Here is a 21,167-nt window from a genome sequence, read left to right on the forward strand (position 1 = left end):
GCACAGGTGAATTTGGTGGATCTATCAAGAGATTTTCTATTGCTTGCTTTCGATCGTGTGGTGTGAAGTAGTGCTTTGCTTCCTTGCAGAAAATGACTGACTCTCAGCCTAATGTTGTTAAAATGTCATGCTGAGCTCTTAGAAGTCGTCCTCTTTAATTAACAAATAAACCTCCAGATCTTGTTCGGTATATTACTACAAGTTTAGCTTTTCACCTGTAATGTTTTTTGCTTTCCGTTTTTGATCCATAATAACTCTTGGTATGCTGGTCGAGTGAATCTAAATTTGTAAGTGATACAAAGGCTGTGTGGTTGTGTAATTTAATGTGTGACTGGACCATTTTACATGCCATCAGTCAGGTGGAACAGGTGAATGATGGCGTGTTTGGAGTTTTTCTGCAGTAATGTGGGTGCTGTTGCAGTCTCTTGTGGTAAAGAAGAGCCTGGCCAAATGGCAAAGCTCAGGATTTTACAGTTTACATCCTGCCCCTTACTCCTGGTCATGAGATATGCAGCATGACCGAAAGAATGAAATCGCTCATAAAGCAGGAGAAATGACCCAACTCAAAGTAGAGCTGATGGATGGATAGCCATAGTCTTAAATATGCAACTCTTTTTAAAGTGTTTCATTACAGATCTCCTCAAAAACTGAAGTTCTAGACTTTGGAGTTTTTATATTGTTCTGGTCGATGGTTTTTCTTCACATAAACAAAGCCTACAGCTCACAGAGCCCTCCTAATCTGGTATCTGAGCTGCTTTAAGAAACCTCAAGTCCCAGAGCATCATACACTCTCCACCATGCAACTTAGATGCCACTGCATTATATAGAGGTCTAATTTGTATCCAATTTTAGAATATTATAATATCATGCAACATAATATTGACATAGAAGAGAGTGAAGCTCATATATAAAAGTTTTGCTACTGAAATGAATTGATTGTCATTGGGCTTTTAATTTTGAGAGGTTTTGTAGAGAGACGTTACCTTTTAAAATATTTTTACAACAATTTTACCAGTTATTTCTCTTTTTCTTTAACAAAAATTGCAGGAGTAGAAATGATTATGCCTCTTTGGTAAATGTACAAAGCCTGAGGGTCATGGGCCCACAACAAAGTTCAATGTCTCTATTTTATTAGAGGGAGAGTTTCAGAAATGAGAGGAACAACAACGAAGCAAAAAAACACGCTCTCTGAACCATTCCTGTACTCTTTCTTACCCAAGACCTGAACTCTATACCAACATTTTCTTCAAAGTGACTACAACCTAAAATGCCCCACCATAAAAGCAATATCTTTTGTGGTCTTTCTTTTGGAAAGTGACAAGACAGCCCCCTTTTAGGTTTTGTTTAAAAGTTTTGGCAGTTTTATTGAATTGTTCTTATATCAATATACTCTATTAAAGAATTTAGACCATCTACACAAGCTATCATTGCAATTTAAGGCTTTGTACTTTTCACTCGTCACATTTAATATGTCATATATCTTACAGAATAGCAATACTATATGTAGCACATTCAATATCCCTTAATCAGTCTGTATAAAAGTCATCACTGCAACAAATAGAAAATCAGTGAATATGTAAGATGGATTTTGTTCCGTCTTCTTGTTCTATACAAATGTTATGTTTTTAGTAAAGGCGATAAAATATTTATTGAGATACTAACCAGAGGTATTTCCCCCCATGTTTTAGATCGGTCAGGATGACCTAAATATCTCTACATGTTACAGACAACATCTCAAACATGCAGCTTTGTTGTGTGACCACATGGGAAAATCAAAGAAAATCTGTAATCAGGAAGAGACCTTTGGATCCTTATAAGTCTAGTCCACATGACTGCAGATGCCAAATTCATCAGTTCAAGCAATTATATAACCCTAACCCTAAGTACACAAATTGATACTGCATCTCTTATTCAGACTGGTATACTATGAATAGGCATAAAACCAGGGGTCCTTTTGGAAACACTTGTACAGTCTGTTTACATGTCGCATCAGTAAAGAGATGCCATTTAATAAAAGAGATGACTATAGTGAGAGCTCTGCTCGATCAACCTCTGATCTGTGCAGTTTCCACTTTGTGTTTTTCTTTCAAATGCTAAGAAGAACATTTTGCACACATAAACGCCAATGCTTGAGAATTGCAGCTGCGTCCTTGAAATTAGCACCGGTGAACAGACCTTGAGGGAAGTGAGCCACCATCTCTCCTACATCGACGATGTGCACAATGAAGAAGAGAGGAAACTAATCCAAGAAATGCAAGCAGACCTTTACCAGATGCCCACAGGAGAGACACCAACTCATAATGAGATTGCAACTGCTCTGCAGAGCAATATAACTGTTAGTAATATGTTCTGGTTTCAGCTCTTTACACAAAGTCAATGAAACTTTATTTCACAGAACATGTACATAGAGAAACTCATGGTTTCCCATAATTCCCCTGAAATGGACTTTGACACTGCATGCAGTTCTCACCTGAATTTGCTCAAGTGGAAAAAGAGGGGCTTTAAAGACGCTGTTTTTATTCTGTGGAGTTAATCTGCTTTAAATGAGAGCTCGGAAGTTGGAAGACGACATCAAGAACTTTCCAAGAAGCAGCTGTTCCTCTGAGGCCATGAACTGTTTCTTATTTTAAATCCAATTTTTATTTACTTATTTTTTCCCCGAGCCAAATGTTATCCAGCGTCAGTTTATTGACAGTTTTTTAAGAAAATAAGAGGAAACCAGATCCTTCCTTTGGCGTTACCGGGCTGTCTGTCTGGTGTTGACGTGGCCTCAGACACTATAAATTTTTACGCTCTCTTGCGATCTCTCCTTTTTTATTTTATTTTTTTTTTGCTTCTTTTCTTGGATCTGATGTTTTCACTCCTCCCTTCTTCAACCATTGTTTTTAAAGTAAATTCCTCCAAAATTCCAGCTGGGGTGTTTCTGTAGTGAGTGTGTGCTGTGATAACTACTAGGCCTGTTTCCTGTGTGATGTTTAGCCAATTCCTCCCTCACTAAACTACTTTGGGCTCCATGGCTGTGGATTCAAGCAATAAAGGCTCAAAAAAAGAGCACATAAACTGTAGCTCCGCATGTCTAACTGGGCCTAGGAAGAGCCAGCCAGAGACATTTCTAACACAGAGGGATTTTGGCTGGAAATGTTCCTGAGGTTTTTCACCGAGTGAAGTTGACCTCTCTGTGCTACAAGAGCGAGACTGATGCAATCTGTAGCCAATCTGACCAAAAGGTTTTACTGCTGATGGAATAACACTTGATGATTTGCCTCTCTGCAGACACCACATGTTCATGCTTATGTGTGGCTTTGTGCTATTAAAGAGAAAGTAAAACCTGACAGCCACCAGGACAGAAAAAGCTTTGCATACAGATTCGGACTGCAGAAAAAAATTTAATAAATCAGTGTTTCTATTTTCTTAGAAATCTGGGAAATTTCTTATGTAAATTTAAAAGATCGAGAAGTCTATTGCAAGTTGTATTTAATAAAATCAATTACGCCATCCCTCCATTTTCTGCACCAGGTGAGACCTAAGGCTAACTATCTCCAGGGATTAATGGATGAGAAGTGGGAAACATCCAGGATGCATTGCCAGTCTGCTGCACGGCGCTCAGAAACACACACAGACGTAGCAATAGGTGGATTCAACGTATGGGCGGTGGACACTTAGCCCCTTGTAAACCTACAATATGGAAAATGTTTTCACTAAGATTTAAGTAAAGGACTTAATGCAACCTCTTGGGTATTTTGCACAATAAAAGCATGAAATAAACAAATGTGCTTTTCGAGTTTTAGGACCTTGGATGTCTGTTGACAAATTTGACAATAATGTATTGTCTTCTGTTCACTCATTTTCAACATTTTTATAAAAACAAATAATTGGATAAAAAGTTTTTCACTTAAGCCTGCCTCAACAGTTTAGATTTGAGGCGATATACTTTATTAATTTATCTAAATTAAAAACTACTTATAACTTGTAAATTAAGAACTAGCTCATCAGTTTATAAAAAAATTGCTATTTTCCGAGTTTCATATTCACCCATTAATAGATCGCCTAGAAACTCAATGGAATTGCTCTATCTTCATATTGTATATTTTTCTTTCTCTCTGTAATTATCATTAGTTTAAACATAGCTAGCTATAGTAACAGAAATTTTAGTGAAATGAAGCCTGGAATGCCTTAAACTTTGTGTTCAACATGCATTCTAATAAAAAAAAGAACATTTCTGAAGTTTTGCTTTATCATCTTTTACATTTTATGTTTGTGGGTTTGAAGGCATTTTCTCAGAGACCAAGCCGACCACGCGACATCGTGAGTAGGCGTGAGCTGTCAGAGTAATGTCATTAACCTCGCCAAATCAGAACTCTAAAAACAATTAAAACGCAAATGGGAGATGCTACTTTAGTGTGAACTGCTGTGTGTGAATAATTTACTGCTTAATGGGAAGTGATATAAACTTCAAGAGTTACTGTATGTTTAGGCTATTTTTCCATCTGAGCTTCATTGTTCTGATTTTGGATGAACATTCTTAAATATATTCTTGAAGTCATGTGCTGTTTATGACAGAGGCAATAAAAGCATCATAAAATGTCTGCACGAAGCTGACAGCTTAAGCATGTTTCCTGCAGGGCAGCTTTGCTGCAGAAGTTAATGTTTTCAGCTGTCAGTTCTGACATAAAGTATACCATTCTGCTAATTTAGCCAAATTAAACTTATGAGTCCTCCTCGCACTCATTAGCTATTAAAGCTATTAAAAAAAAAAAGTTGTCTTCTGAGTACTAAATCATCTGACAGAACCCAGTTTGGTTATCTTTTAAAATTCAGAGTTTCATGTTAGCAGGGAAGAGTAAATTAACCTTGACCTGCAGAATTCATTTAGCAGGAGAACATTAAGGGAATGACAAAACATGTGGAACAGACGGATGTGATGAAGATGGAGGATTTGGTAACCAAACAACCCCACCTCCTTGCAAACTGCACACAACCTGCAACCTTTTGAACAGCAACAACTCTGCCATTGACATATAATCCACAGAAAGAGAAAACGAGGCTGTTTTATCTGTGAAGTCATGCCAGGAATTCACAGCATGAACTTCATGAAAACGTAAATAAGATTGCCTGCTCTGATTTGTGTCTAATTGGTGCAATATGATGTGACCGTGGTTTGTTTGTAATTAAATGATAAGCGGTCAAATAGGAAAAGCATTTTTGTCATTATTCTATTTGGTCATGTATGACGGTTATTAAAGAGTTGTTTTTTTTTTTTTTACCAGATGTTAATAGTGGTAATGAAAGCCTGCATGGAAGGAACACATGCAGATGAAGTTATCCTATGGCTCTGACTCTTTGGGACTGCTGTGGAATGGGTAAAGTCTCTGTTATACCACTATTTCTTCCAGTCTACGAATGTGTTTTAAAATGTAGGCCCCCTTCTGAAACTTTGCATTGTAGCAGGATAGAATATCTTAATTTTTCTGCAGCAAATTGTTACCATATGACTGCATCACCTCTTTATATCCAGCAGTGTAAAGACATGAAACTATGAAGCTATTCTCACTGGAATATTTATATCTTTTCAACTTTTTTCATACAGGCGATATCTGTGATAGCCCAATGCAGGACACAAAAAGGGACATAAAAATAACAAAATCACAATCGCCATAGTGTAGCATGATTCTCCACCCCAGACTTTGCAGTTGAGCTATTTTCATTTTCAGATGATGAATGAAATCCTGAGATGCTAAATGTTTGAAATCTTACTTTATAATCTAAACCTCTCCACAACTTTAGCAATGACATGTTTGCTGTATTCCTTTGTTTTCATAAAATTAATAAGTACAGTTCTCTGACAAATCTGAGTGCCTCAGTAAACTGAAAATGTTCTGAAAGTGATAAAATGCAACGGATTTAAAATGTCTGCTTTTAAACTGTCATACAGTGTCATGGTATCAAGAAAAATATTTAATTCATAACATAAAGTCTGTTTTTGAGATAATTAAACTTGATTGTGTTGCGCATCAGTTTGTCGGAAAGAAAGCTGTTATTGTTATACAGAAACCTTGTGCTTAATTTTTGTGGATAGAAACTGCTTGGTGGAAAGGTGATTGTCCTTTAGATTTTTGAGATCTTGATACCATTTTATTTTTGATAGCTCATTAGACTGTTTGGGTTAATATGTCTTATTGTAGCTAAGTCATGATAGAGTATTACCAGCAGCTGGACTCAATTTACGACTGAAGAATGTGTAGACATTTGCCAATAAACACAATATGTGCTGACAAATTTGTGCAGGAAGTAAGTAATACTCCTTGGACCATTAGACGTGTTTTTTGTGACTCAAGTTGTTTTGTAAGTCTGACACTTGCTTGCTACACAATTGACCCCAAAATTATTTATATCTTTTTGAGAATTGGATTTGAAGAAATCTTTTGATTTTATCAAAATCTTTTTGACTGTAAAACATTTTCGCATTGCAGAGTGCCCTAGTCAAAGTCTTCACTTTAATCTGGTAGCAATTTTATGGAGGCATCTAAAGATTACGGTGGCGATAAGGAGGCCTTATGACTTTGACGAATTGGACCTGGTAATTTTAGGCATATCTCTGGAGGCAGTCTGCATGATGTGGTGGCGTTGCATTTTTTTCCATAAATTTTTGATTGTAGAATTGCCAGAATCTCAAAACTGGCATGCATTCAATTTAATCAGATACATTAAACAGATACTTCAGCAGCAAAAGTAAAATCAGAGAACCACTCTGTGTTTGATAGAAACAGACTTCATCCATGCAAGCAGTTCTCTGGAGCAAGGTAAGTTTAAGCCAAGTTTAATTGTGTGGATCCGATTGCTGAGTTAGCTTCTGCTGCTGTCATTGCTGTCACCGTTAGCGCTGATGCTGCTGTTGCTGCTTGGGTTTGTGGGAGAGGGCTGAAGTCTGATGTGAGAAGCTTCTGGTTGCGGTTGTCCCTTTGTTTACTGTTGTTTAGTCTCCTGTATTTATAGATTCTCTGCTGCCTGTTTCAGCTAATTATACCGTGGATGCCATAGGGATAATTGCAGTAATGAATGGTTGGCTTCCCAAAGAATTCAGGTTTTTTTCCTCTCTGTTCATTTTGCCTTGCACAATAAGTCCCAACTTCAGCAACTCGGTTTGTGTTAGACATTCCTGTGCACATACATCTGCCTGCGTGCTTGGAGCCACATATGTTTTTGCCTTGATTCATGCCAACTCACTGAGTTACCTCAGAGTGGCGCCGTTTAGTATTTTTTATTTTTTTTATAAGAACACATAATTCATGCACTGCTTTGAAATTGCCCATTTGATAGGGGCACAGGTCTCTTACTACCTCCACAGCTCACTTAACATGCAGAAACAGAAGCCAGGAATGTTCTTTAATCAACCTTAATTATGGTTTCCCAGACTCTGCTGCTCTAAGGTCAGCTGTTAATCCTCGCTCCAGGTTCACAAGTTCAAAGTGTCATTAGCGTAGACAGTGAGGGTCTCTAAACACACCATGTGTAAAATACTAAACAATATCAGCACCCGCAGAACTTGCATTTATCATAACATCCACGGCAACATAATAATGCCCCATTAGCCTGATGTTGGAGTTGAAGAATGTGGGGCTCTGTTTCTATGTGGATGTTTCATTTTTGCTGTTCTCCTCGATTCCTGTTCTTAACTGCAGTTATTTATTGGGCAATGGAGGCTTTCGCAGGTACTGCACATTCTAACTAATGCACATGTTAGTGTGTCACTGCTGTGTTTTCTCACATGTAAACAGCAAACATTTCTGATGAGCTCTTGCACAACAATGCAGGGCAAACCAGGCCAGATCCAGTTGAAAACACACACATTTGGAGCACGTATGTTCTTGATATAGTTTGGAAGAACAGCTGCGAGCCACGCTGAGAGTGTCCTGGAAAGGTCAGTAAGGTTTGACGGGAAAAAAAACAGTCTGGTTAGAGCTGGTGATTTAGATCCCTGTCTGGCTTCAAACTCACAACTTCTAGAGCCTCTGTGTTTACACATGAACAACCCAGACGAAAACTTTTTATAGAAGAGATGTCAAACGCTCTGACATTGGTGACACTAAAAATTAGAAATGTACATTTTTGTATTTAAACAAATTTCACAAAAGTATTTGAGTGTGGTTTGAATATTTATCAAAACAGCAATTTACCATAATTGAAAAGTGTAAAAGTTATAAAGTGAGTATCAACATTGAGATTTTGACTTTTGGGAAATTTGAAGAATTGAAACATGGAAAATATAATCTGTGATTAATTACTTTAAATAAAACATGCCTATATTTTGTATCATTATGTAATAATTAGCTGCAGTGTTTGGAACAATCTAGTCTGAGATACTCTACTGACTTAGTTGAATGTACAGTATGCTGGGTTACTTTTCTACATTTCATGCTTTCATACATTAAATGATTATTACCGGTAACTTTAATTGGTATTAAAATTCATTATCATTGTTTGAGCTTCAAAATAAAGTTAAAATACTTTATTTCTGGCACAGATAATTACTGGTTCATTCATTTGCAGCATGCTTGGAGCTTTCTTTTCGTCACTAGGCTGCATGCTACTTGTTTTCATTCATGATTATTTTCTTGTATAAAATTGTTTTTCTTTGTTCCAAAATTAAAAATTAGATTTGTAATTTTTATTCTTTGATTTATCCAGAAAATAATTGGATTTTACAAAGTAGGGGTTATAATGCTTACTTCATTTGAATGGTTATTGTGGCTGTTAAAAAAACAACCTTGCATTAGGAACGAGGATGAATACCAGTGTTTGAATTAATTTGTAATTTGATCTAGCAAATTCTCAAAGCAGTTTAAATTATTAAATTAGTTTTTAATCATAACTCTCATTATAACTTTGTCAACCTGTCCTGTATAAATTCAAGATGACTTTTGACTCCCACATCAGTAGTTGCAAAGTCCCTATATACCTTGGATTGGCCCTGAGTATATAAAAAATAATGCTGAACTGAATTAAGCCAAGTTAGAGTTTGGGTTGTATTGGGTATCACCATTGCCTCACAGCAGGAAGGCATTCAGTTTAAATCTTGGGAGTTCTGGGTTTTTTGTATGATTTGCATTTCCGGTGTAGAGCTGACCTGCTTTGATGTCAATTTTATGACTGAAGCAACCTCTGTGATACTCTAAAGATGAGGTTGAAACTTTTCACTTTTGGGACTCTGATGTTGTGCTGGTAACTTGTGTACCAGATCTGGTGTTTGATATTTAGTTCTAAAACAATGATCAAAACCTTGGTCATGATAGACGGACAACATGCGGGCTGTAATTAATTTCCCTCCTTTTGACTTTTGTTGCTGTGGAAAACAAAAGTTTTACTTTAAGTAAAGCAAAGAACATTTTCATTATGATGAGCCCAAGTTGATATTTCAAAGTCGTCTGCTGAGATGATGAACTGAAGTGGGACAAAGAGGAGCAGAAAAGCTAACAGGACAAGAAATAATGATGTGAAGCTGGTGTGTGTGTGAGAGCCCCTGAGATTTCTGGGAAAAGCACCTCTGTGTGTTGGGGCAGAAATTGCATGTAAACATCATTGTCATGAGAGCAGGTAAAAGGCTTTGACACCAGACAAATGTCAGCATTGATTAGTAATTCTTACCTTCAACATTTTTCTAGAATATGATATTGTTTTGATTCGGTGCTGATCTCATTTGCTCAATGTAGATTTATCCATTTGTTAGCCAGCTGCTTCTGGGATTGTCTGTGGAAGCACAATTCTATAAAACTCAGAACATCTGCTGATTATTACATTTTACCATTATGTTACACATTGTGCAGCACTGAGTTCTCGCTTACACACAATCTAAGTAAATATTAACCTCACTAAGCCATGAAATTCTTTTTATTGAATCCTTAAACTTATTTGTGATACAGTGTGAATAATCTGTATACTTCCTCTGTTCCTATCTATTGGCAAGTGGCAGATGCTCAACCTTGACTCTGCTCAAGGGCACTTTTGAAGATGAACACAATTTGTTAAGCATCAACAAGCTCATTCAGTGAGAGGTTTGTTTCATGGGCCACAGCTAAATCAGGGATTTAGTGGGAAATTTATGAAGCTGTAATGTAGTTAAAACTCAATTAGATTATATTAATCGTCATGCATTGATCTGAGACAAAACTTAATTGAAAATCAATGTGACAAACAAATATTTTAGTTTTTCAAGACACATTACTTCAGAGGGGAAAAAAATCTAAACTGAGTTACAAACATAAAAGAGCTGATTTGTTGAGTAGAAGTTAAGAATTGATCAACAATCAATTCTGTTTGATAGTTACTAGACATATTTGGCAAGTTTACTGCTTAAACTTTACAAAATTAATTATACATGGCTTCAATACATCTAAACTATGAAGGACCAAAACTGACATAATTAAAGATATATATTCTGATCCTCCATATCTTTTGAGGTAAGCTTTCACCAAGCCTTTCGTTTAGTTTCCCTATCCGTAATTCTGTTACTACCATGCTGCATGAGAAAACAATATATTCAAATTAATGTTTAGTGTTGTACATAGTATTTTGCATGTTTGTAAAACAAAAAAAAGTTGAGTTTTGGTTTAATCTTCTTTTACATGTTTGCTCTGTTCCCTAAATGACAGCAAACACACTTTCTTATTGCTTCCTTACATCAATAGTTTTGTTCTCGCCTCTCTTCCATGAAGGTCATATTTATGGTGCTCACAACTAATAACATTCCTATCAATGGACACTCAAGCCACATCTTGGGGTCTCTGCAGCTTCCCCAGAAGAACCACAGGCTTCGTGACTGCTTCTCTGATTAATGCTCTTGTTGTCCCGCTTGTTTGTTTGGGTCATGTCTTTTTTAGGTTTGCACTTGTGCAGCCCTCTTAACAGTGTTCCTTGAGATAATCAAAGCTTGGCATATTGTTTTATAACCTATCCCTGCCAAAACCTTTCCCCTGACCAGTCCGCTGTGTTCCCTGATCTTCATGAAGCTCTTTATTCCCTAATGTTCTCTAGTAAATCTCTGAGCTCTTCACAAAATGACTAGATTTATACTGAGATTAAATTACAAACAGTTGTGGTTGATTTACAAATCAGGTTACTTTACACGGCAAATTCTTTGCACTTCATGCAGTTTATGGTATGATAGTAAAAAGAGCTGATTAGAAGTGGATATCGCATTTTTAAATTAAATTAAGATGCACTGAAATAAAGCAGGAACACCTCACTGAGTTTTTTAAAACCAGCAGAAAGATTCTATATACTGATAATACTGAAGAAAATTAGTTTAAACTGCATTATTTTGACATATACTGACATGCATCTAAATAAATCAGGCTTCTTATTGTCCGAAACATTTTATTTGGTTATGGTTTATATTCTTTGGAATTTAGTGTCATTATCTGTAAGATATAAGACTATTCCATCTTAGTATTCTGTCATGATGGTCAGATTTGGATATAAATGTTCTCTGTGTATGTACATCATTATAAAGAGCCTGTTTTCTGAGCATCAGTAGTGCTGCATTATGAATTATGAATTTGTGGATCAAACTTAAACCCAGATTGGTTATAGAAATGACTAATTCCTGGAACTTTGGCGCATTCTCTGACACAAAAACAACTCTGACTAAAAACACCTGCAATATAAGGTGCTAACAGGGTCCCTAGGACATCATAATTATTTGCTGTCTGAAAATGTACACCTCTAAACTTTTTCTTTGGAAGGTAAAAGCAATCACCGGATTCTTTTAAAAATGAACATGTTCCTACAGCGGTGCATTGAAGCGGCGTAATGCGGTTACAGACAGCACAGAGGTCTGAAATGTCTGTTGTGTAAGCAGTGGGGAGTCTTTGAACTAACTTTTCCTGTTGCGCAACCACTGAGGGCACCTGTACTCGCTGTCCTGCCATGTCTTTAACCTGTGCTTGGCGACACCTGAGTGTTTGTTCTCAGACAGCAGTGTATTAGTTTGACCTTTGGTCTGTTCCTGCAGAAATGGCAGCCTTTTCCATCATATTGCTGCTCAGCCTTGCAAATCCCAGTAGCCAGTGTAAATACCAGGTAACACTCAGATGGCTCACTCTGTTCCTCTTTCTCTGTGACCTCCAAGAAGTTGAAAGAGAAATGTTACTGAGCGCAGGATGAGAGTGGAAGGTGATGGATAGCCCTAAGCAGTGTAATGGTGTTGCCCTTCTGTATTGAAAGAGAACAAATATCTTCCTGGGCTGTATGATGTGTGGCCTCTGCTCGCATCATACGTTGTGCCAGGTTGTCTCATGTGGCTTTCTTCGGATGTTCTGTAGATGCTGGGGGAAAAAAAAAAAAAAGACAGAGCTGTGCAGACAAACAGCCTGACAAAAACGATGGGAGACTTGAGGAGGAAAATGAGATGAGACAAAAAGAAAATGCACCAGGGATGGAGCAGATATGGTGTGACATTGAGAGGCAGAGAAGAGAGATCTCAGCTCTGTCAAGCTTCTTGTCTTCACACGGCGCTGAAAGATGGTCCATGGCTTTTTCCTGGTCTAATGATCACCCTGCAGGCTTGATGTCTTATTTCTGAAAGTAGGTAGCATTTTCAAAATCTCACACAACCCTACAATCATACACATTTTTCCTTTTGTAGTCGAGGATAGGCAAACAAAGAATTCCAATCAAATTTTCTTGAGTCCTTTGTCTTAATCTAAACCCTGGACACAATCTTTGATCTATATTTTAGACAGTCGGAGTACGTGTCCAGAATAGATGAAGGTATCGCAAACTTGACACTCCTGTCTCATAAAACCTAGCAACGCTGTTCATAAATTATTGCAAGCCAAGGAGAACTGTGGCCCTGAGGGGTTTGGAGGAGACCTTTAGCAGAGCAGAGACTGCTTTACACCTGTAATATAAATTAAGTGTGGAATGGGGAGGGGAAGGGATGGACACCTGAACCTGGGAAGCAATAGATGGAGCTTGACTTTAGCAGCGCATGATTTATTGTTGATGGTTGAAGCAAGGCTCAATTCAAAATCCCACAGCTCTCCTGTTTTAACTTCATGTAGAATGTTAATCTTAATAGGTTCACTATTATGCAAAATTCACTTTATGCATTTTTCTGTACTTCCAATGGGGATCTACTGCTCCAGCTGTTTTTTGGGAATAAGTAAATGTTCTACTGGTGTCTGCTAAACTACCAGTTTCAGAGACCATTAAGTTGTTGCCACAATTTATTTTTAGCTGAGCTACTAACCCTAACCCTTCACCAGTCAACTCAAGTGGAGCTCCACCCACTTCACTTTAAGGCAACGCTACATTTGTTCTGCTGGTTTTACTGCTGTACAATAGTTGCTGGAAAAGAACAATGTTTTGTTGTCTGCTCCAAGACACAGCTTGTTTCCATGCATTTTCTCAGTCATGGAGAACAGAACTGCATGGCTTAATTTTATTTTTGCTTACAATGTCCCTGCAATATTGCCAAAAAAAGTTGTAGTTTTGGCAAATCAGTTTAAGGAGGAGTTGTTTGGAAGTTTGAAGTTAAACTACCAACAGTACACTGCAAGATTTGTTAAATACTTCAACTGAAGGAAAGTTCTGTTCCTACTGTTCATCATCGTCAGAAATCTGTACATGATGGCAATGTTTTTGTGTCGGACATTACCAATATCATCTGAATGTATTTATTTTTGCGTGTTGAGATAAGTGCTTCCCCTCTAATCTTAAATATACATTTAAAAAAGGTAGTATTTGTGGAAAAAACCCCCCATCTGTGCTGGAATAATGGTGACATAAATGTGCATCAGATCCGCAGTGTTTCATCCTTCAGTGGTTGTGGCTTGATGGTTGATCTGGAGGCTCCACGTTTGCTTCTGAATCTGCTTCAGGATCAGAGATATGATTGTACCATTGTGCATCTGCTTGTTGTAGCCATTTTCAGGTGTTTGAGATGCAAACGTAAACGCTGAGATGGGAGGGCTTTGCCAACAGCAGGTTATCTGCATAATTGTGACAGCGCTAAAACAACATATTCATAAATGAGCTCCAAACGGTCAGAACTGATCGGGTGAAATCTCAATATCTGAGAATGATTTTGGTTATTTCATGCAATGACCATGTTTTATATAGTCTACAGACCTGACCTAGCTTGTTCTAGGAAGCATAATAGGTTTCAAGCATTTAAAGGTGCACTAACAATGGAAGTGCCATAAGATAATAATGAGCAGCAAATGATTGTAACAATGCTGCAAAAAGGCTTAAAATAATTTCCATAATTTCCCACTAAAAATTAAGAAAAATACAACCTTTAATGAGAGAGAGGAAAATCTCAAATTATGAAAAAGGATATTGCAGTAACTGGAGAGAAGAAAAATATGGGCCACTGGCTAAAATAAATAGGCTCCTTTGTCGAGATATATTTATTCGATGGGGAAAACAGCAAATCAAGGATTCCTTACAACTCTTAAGAACTTAAAAACTAAAGTAGATTCTTCTTTTATGCAGAAATTATTTGATTTATCAGTACAGCCAATTCACCATATTTATAAATCCTGAGCCAGTGAGACTGTATTAATAATACTGGTGATTAAGACTTGCAATTTTAGTCCTGTTCCATCTCAGGAGAAAATCCAATCTGCTGAGTGCTTTAACCTGAAGAAGTACTTCACTCTGGAACAAAATGTCTGCCAATCTAGAGTTGATCATGATTGTGTCCACATTCTCTAGTAAAGACAGTCCTTCAGGTGAAGAGGGGTCTGAATTACCATGTTTTGCTGCAACTTCACTATAAAACTAGAAACATTAAAAAACAAAGCAAATCTAAAGGTAACAAACACACACCACTGTGACACTGTTTGAATACCTGGTGATCATTTTATTAGAAGCCACCAAGTGTGGCAAAATCCCATGAATTGTGACCCTATAACTACACTTTCCCGAGCACTCAATCATTCTTGTTTTGCTTTGGTGTGGAGAGACATAGACACTATATAAATCTCCTCAATTTCTGTGATGATTCTTTACACATGGAATAATAATAATAATAATAATAAAAAAGAAAACATGTTTATCCTTTCTTCTGGATGAGTCATTATTCTCAGAATTTCTTTTCTAATTAAATGTACCAGATTACTATTGCAATTGTGATGAATCCACATAGGGAGCTGGTTAAGGAAACAGGTGGATTATCTGGCCTATGATAAAACCAGCATTGTTACTTGGAAACACAAAAAATGAAAAAAATCTCATTCAAAATGCACAAAACCTTAACGTTGTGACATTTTAGTTATATAGTTCATGCTATTTTGAAACAGAGTTTGGCTGGTTGTGTACTCTTTTACTTGGCTAGCTGCATTAATCTGTATTGCTTATGATTTATACAATTAATAATGGGGACTCTCAAAGGTTTAACTATTACTGTCTTTGTAAATTTTCACAGACAACATTAGACAAGAAACCAAGAGATAAGCAACAAATTTAAGTCTTAAATCTGACTTCTATCAGAGTGAAGTGAAGTTCAACGTGCTGAAGTTATCTAACCAGTCTTTTCAGAATGTCTAAGACGATGTCTGAGATTCTTCCTCATCAATTTATATGCATTAATATTAAGACAGAACATTACCTTTTTGAATGAAGTCTTAAGCAAGCGAGGATGAAACTGTTGGAAATTTTGCCTGTCATGGCCTCACTCCCTCTCTCTCCCCCTTCTGCTTCCTGAATGTTTGCTCAATGTGGGAGAAACAATCAGCAGTTCTGGAAGATTCCAGGGGGCTTCCATGAAAAAATCATGACTCAATTAGAGCTTGTTCAAAATTTCAAACAGAGCGATCATTAAAAATTCACTGGGACTTCTGACTGCCACTTTTAAATACATCGTTTGTATTGCTTTAGCTGCTGAGGACTGGGTCAGGCTAAGCTCCTCATTTAGATGCTTGATCTTTTGATTTGCTATCAAGTTGTTGCCATGGTTCATTTAAGGTCCCTTGAGAAAGTGATTAATGTTGGCAAAGTTGCAACTTTTTATCACAATATTTAACCTCTGCTAAGCCATTTGTTCTTTGTATCTGTTTAATCAAAATTTCACACTATTTATCTTGTACATCTTTCCATGATTTAAAATCTCTCTTTACTTGGATTTAATGAGAGCAGCCAGGTGTTAAAAATGAAGTGAGGACTGCAAGGTGCAAGCACTTCCTTACCTGCATACACTCTTGTGCTTTTTCTCTCTATGCCAGCTCTTACACAGGCACAAACACCCCTTCACACACTATCTCCCTGCTTTTCCCTGGTTTCCATGGTGAAGGACCCGAGAATTCAAGGACAGGTATGTTTTCAAATGAGACTTTGCTAGCATTATATGAGACTTTGCTAGCATTATATGTCCACTGATACACCACAAGCCATGATTCTCAAAGGCAGGCTGAGTTTGTCTGAAAGTGAGAGAGATTTGAAAGTGTAGAATTCAAAGAACATGACACATGTTGGTATTTGTCTGTTGGCCTGCTGCAAGTTCTGTACATCTGCAGTCCATGCTGTGTTTGCATGTTTGCTTGCGTGAGTGAGAGCGTGTGTGGATCACATGTTTGGCTGCTTCCACATACAAGAACAGACACAAACACAGACATGCTCCAATATGGTCTCTGATTAGGAGAGCAGACTGCCCGACTTAAATCTCAACATAAAAACAACCAAACAAGAACGGTAATGTAGAAAGAAAATGTAAACGTGATGCTATGGAGAACAGTTGCATCAAGTACATAACATTTGCAGTTTGTCACTAAGCTTTCAATGCACTCAAGTAAGAATAGCTCAATTTCAAGGAGGCAAAAACCCCGTTTAATCTGATTTAATTTAGGAAAATAATGTAATTATACACCAGAGAAAATATCACATTACTTACAGGTTCCAGTACTTAAGACAGATCAAATTAAAAAAAAAAAAAACAAATCAAAATAAATCACATCTTTGCAAAATATGAAATTTGGATAGAACGCTATCTATCCGACACCAACACGAAGTCTAAGCTAATCATCTTAAAGTAACTCACACAGTAACATTATACATGATGATTAGCTTTGTTTCCAAAAGATAAATATGCTCATCAGTTAAATTTATTGATCTTATTTCACTCCCCATAAGACTGTTGTGTTGCAGGCAAACTTTATGACAAGTTTCTAACCTGAAAAATTTCAATTAACAAAGACTTGAGACTTGAACTTGGGGTAAAATACTTTTTAGGCTTACATTGGAATTATTCCTCTGTAATTCAGACATAGCTGAAATAAGAGATTTCACACTGAGGGGAGAGTTGTTCTAAAAGACATAAATGGATCAGTCCTCTGATTGTGATTTTTGTGACAGGGATATATTGCTATTTAAAATTTCATTTGTTATTGTGTAACGTGTGATCATTGTTGCACTTTAATAAGAATGAAAATGTTTCGCTGCATTCACAGGACATCAGATGATGCAGCGTGTAACTTTACCAAACACAAGTCACTTCAGTTCTAAAAAAGAAATGAAATGCATTTTGATATGGTTATCAACCTCCTGAAGTTGTCTCATTGTAAACTAAATGTATAGGTAACTAAGTGATGGGAATAACCTTACTACTTTACAATGTATTTGTCATTGTATTTGTCCTATCTTCAATGGTTGATCTTGTTACTATGCTCTCAATGTTAGGGACTGCATACCTCCTGTAATGCACAAATGTATACACAAGCTGTTCTGCCCCCCTATAGCACTCTAAACCATATGTCACCCCTGGAGGAACAGCTATCGCACACTGCTGTCTCCGACTGTGAGTTTTCTCTGTGTCATGCTGCAAACACCGCAATACAGAAGTCACACACTGTGGTTTTACTTGCATGTAACGATGGGTGTATACCTGTACGGTTTTGTGTGTCCCAACTCCTCAGTCTGTCATCACACTTGTGTCCTATATATCCAACGTTGGTGTGACTCCAGAGTTAAAAGGCTTGATTTTCTATTTTTTATTTTATTTATTTATTTATTTTTCCTGTGTGATGGGTTGAAAACTGGGGGATTCTCACCTCTTCAACACATCTGCATGACAAGCAACTTGTCTCTTTGTCTCTCTTGTTCATCCTCATTAACTCAGTGTCACACTTATAACGCATTAGTTATTCTTGAGATTACAAGAAGAAGTTGTGGCTCAAAAGAATATTAGTTTAAGGTGTGCACATTTATGTATGGAAGCAACAAACCCACTATAAATATATTTCAATCATTATCCTAGGTTAAAGGAGTAATTATCTTGCTATCCCAGGTTTTTGAAACTCATTTCCTTTTGATAACCAGTCACTTTTAAATAGATGACTAGTATTAACATAAAGCTGATTGGATCCTACTAGTTTCATGTATTGCTCATTTACATAGTCCGCATTAATGATTAGAGTGAATCTGATCCCTCCAATACTTTCTTTGAGCTTATCTTACTTAAAAAACTTTTCTCTTCACTTGTGTGGAAAACCCCTGCCATACTGCTTTGTCATTATTTCATCATGTTCCAATAGGTGACTGTTACGTAAGGTGTGCCGTAATATAGCATAAAATGTTTATTTATCTTTCTAGGTCTGTCTGGCTCCTGTAAAGGGCCAGATGTGGCCTAGTTGCTGTAAAATACCTAGATATATTCTAAAGTAAACTTTCAGTTTCTAATCAGTGTTTCCAGCAATTTCACTACATCTAGATAATTTGAAATCAGGGTCAAATTGATCTCTGATACTTAAAGTAGTTTTAAAAGGCTAAGGACAAAAACTAAAACTACTTTGAAGCTGTAACAAACAAAGTAAGTAGCTTTTAATATATATATATATATATATATATATATATATACACACAGTATATGTATATATATACTGTGTATATATATACATGGAGGTTAGTGAAAGCAAAAATGGAGCTCCCCTGCCTTCTCTCTGTTGCTACTTTTATCTGGAGAGTTATACCCAGGCTCAAACAACCTGGAGGAATGTCTTAGCACTGTCCATCATTCTTGTTTACATGTTGCTCACCCCTGCATCTTGCTCTCTGCTACGTGGAGCCTGCTGTGAATACACAGGTTAGTTAGCATGACCACTGATGACGTTAGATAGCAGTTGTCACTATTAGCACAGCATCATACCCTCTGTCACAACATAGTGACAAATATGTAAAAATGAAAAAAAAACAAATGAGCTACTGCAGCTTTAAAGCTGTGCGGGAGTGGTACTTAAACTTAATTGGAAGAGGTGTGAGTGTTGTTTTATATTTGTGACAGACTGAAGAAAATCTACAATTTCTTTTCAGAAGAATGTTTTTTGGATAGCTGTTGACCAAAAAGCACAGTAGCATAATGGAGAAAACGAAGTAAAAGATCTTGGCACACGCATTGTCAGCATAGTAGTGGAAGGCTGATGGCTTGTTTTACAGCCACAAAGTCCTGGGCACCTCTTTAACCATCGCATGAAAAAAAATAACTTCTCTAAATTAGTCAAAAGTGAGGCTGTCTGACAACTGATGCGTGTTAAAGATTGGATCATACGGCAAATCTGTGACAAAATGGCTGAGAAGTAGAAAACAAAGATGTAGTAAAGACTCGGCCTAGTCTTTTTGTCCCAGCCTTCAAGTTAACTGCGCTGCTTTGGCAGTAAATTTTAAAGAGCTTTGGACGAATGATAACCTAGTAACCTAAAACTAGAGCAACAAGTGTCTGCAAAATAAAAATCTTTAAAGTTGCTTCAGGGAAAGTGAAAGGTGCAAGTCAACAGGTTAACCACCATTTACACTCAGGACAGACAATGTCAACTTTGGCTTAACACAGTGATTTAAATATCCGACTGAAAGGAAAACATTCTAAAAAGACTGGCTTGAGGCAAGCAGTAGTATACCTCTTCAGTTTAGACTTTCCTGTTTATGACTTCTTCTTGCCAAAGGCAGACAGAGGAAAAAAAATAGATCTGGTGTGCATTCTTCCTCCATCACACTCCCTCTCTCCGTGTTTTATCTTTAATTGGCTGTCATCTTCCCGTCTGCTCCTTCTCTCTGTTTGCCTTTCTTCATTTCCTTACCGTTCCCTTTCTCTTCCCCCTGTCTGCACGTCTTTCTCTGTGTTTCTTTTCTTGTTTATTCCCTCAGTCAATCTCGCCATGCTTCTCTCCCACGTCCTGCATGGGCTCTCTGTTTGTGTCGGATCCTGGCATAGGTGGCACAGCTTCCATATGGAAGTGTTCAGTAGATGATATAGAACATATGTGACCCCAGCTCGCTGGCTTGGGACTCTGCGGAGATCACACCGTGTCATTAGTGGCAGTGAAAACGCCAGTGCTGCAGTGCAAAGAAGGAATGGAAAGGACAGATATAATTAGGTTAAGGAAGGGGGAAGAAGTAAAAAGGACAAAAAGAGCAGGTTATAGTGTTGAGTACATTGTGTCCTTTGAGAGGCTTGGTGTGGGTGTGTGCGTGTGTGTTCTCAACCCCTACTGGTTACATCTGGGAGCTAATGTGAGTCGAACTGAAGCAGAAATGCCAGGTAGGCGCTCACGCTCCAGTGTGCACTCACTGTTTGCTTTGAAGCTTACTCTTCTGGAACCAGTCTTAACAAATTGATTTTGTCTCAACAACTGCATAACAAGATCTGTCAGGATCTATTAACTTTCTATTCTAAAGGGGGGGAAAAAAGTGCCGAGTACAGTGCAACGCTTTCATAACGACTACCAAAATGTCAGCATGCCTAACGGTGAATCTGAGGTTTCACAAAGTCATGAAGACATGTGCTGATGTCATACAGCTGGAACAGAGCTCATAACGAAAGAAAACTACACATTTTCCACATGGCGTCTCACTGGGAATGAATCTGTTTTGATTGTTGTTTAATTTGCCTGACTTGTGGAATGATTTGGTCAAGCCAGAGTTATTTTTGGTTTGACTTGTGAAAGTCAGCAGAGCCCAACTTGATTTCTCACACTTCATACTGCATGAGAGATATTGCTCATATAAAGCCATTTCATTTCTTTATGAAGCCACACAAGAAGGTTTGACAGATATGATGTGCACTAGCCTCACAGTATGGGGACCTTAGGATAAATATTAAAGATTTAATAAAAACTTCCAACAAAATAAGAAGCAACTGGCATAAAACCTTGCATGCCTGTGGAGCCAGTTCTCCTGGACTA

The sequence above is a fragment of the Xiphophorus maculatus genome, chromosome 23 (genome assembly GCF_002775205.1).
Source record: "Xiphophorus maculatus strain JP 163 A chromosome 23, X_maculatus-5.0-male, whole genome shotgun sequence".
NCBI lineage: Eukaryota > Metazoa > Chordata > Actinopteri > Cyprinodontiformes > Poeciliidae > Xiphophorus > Xiphophorus maculatus.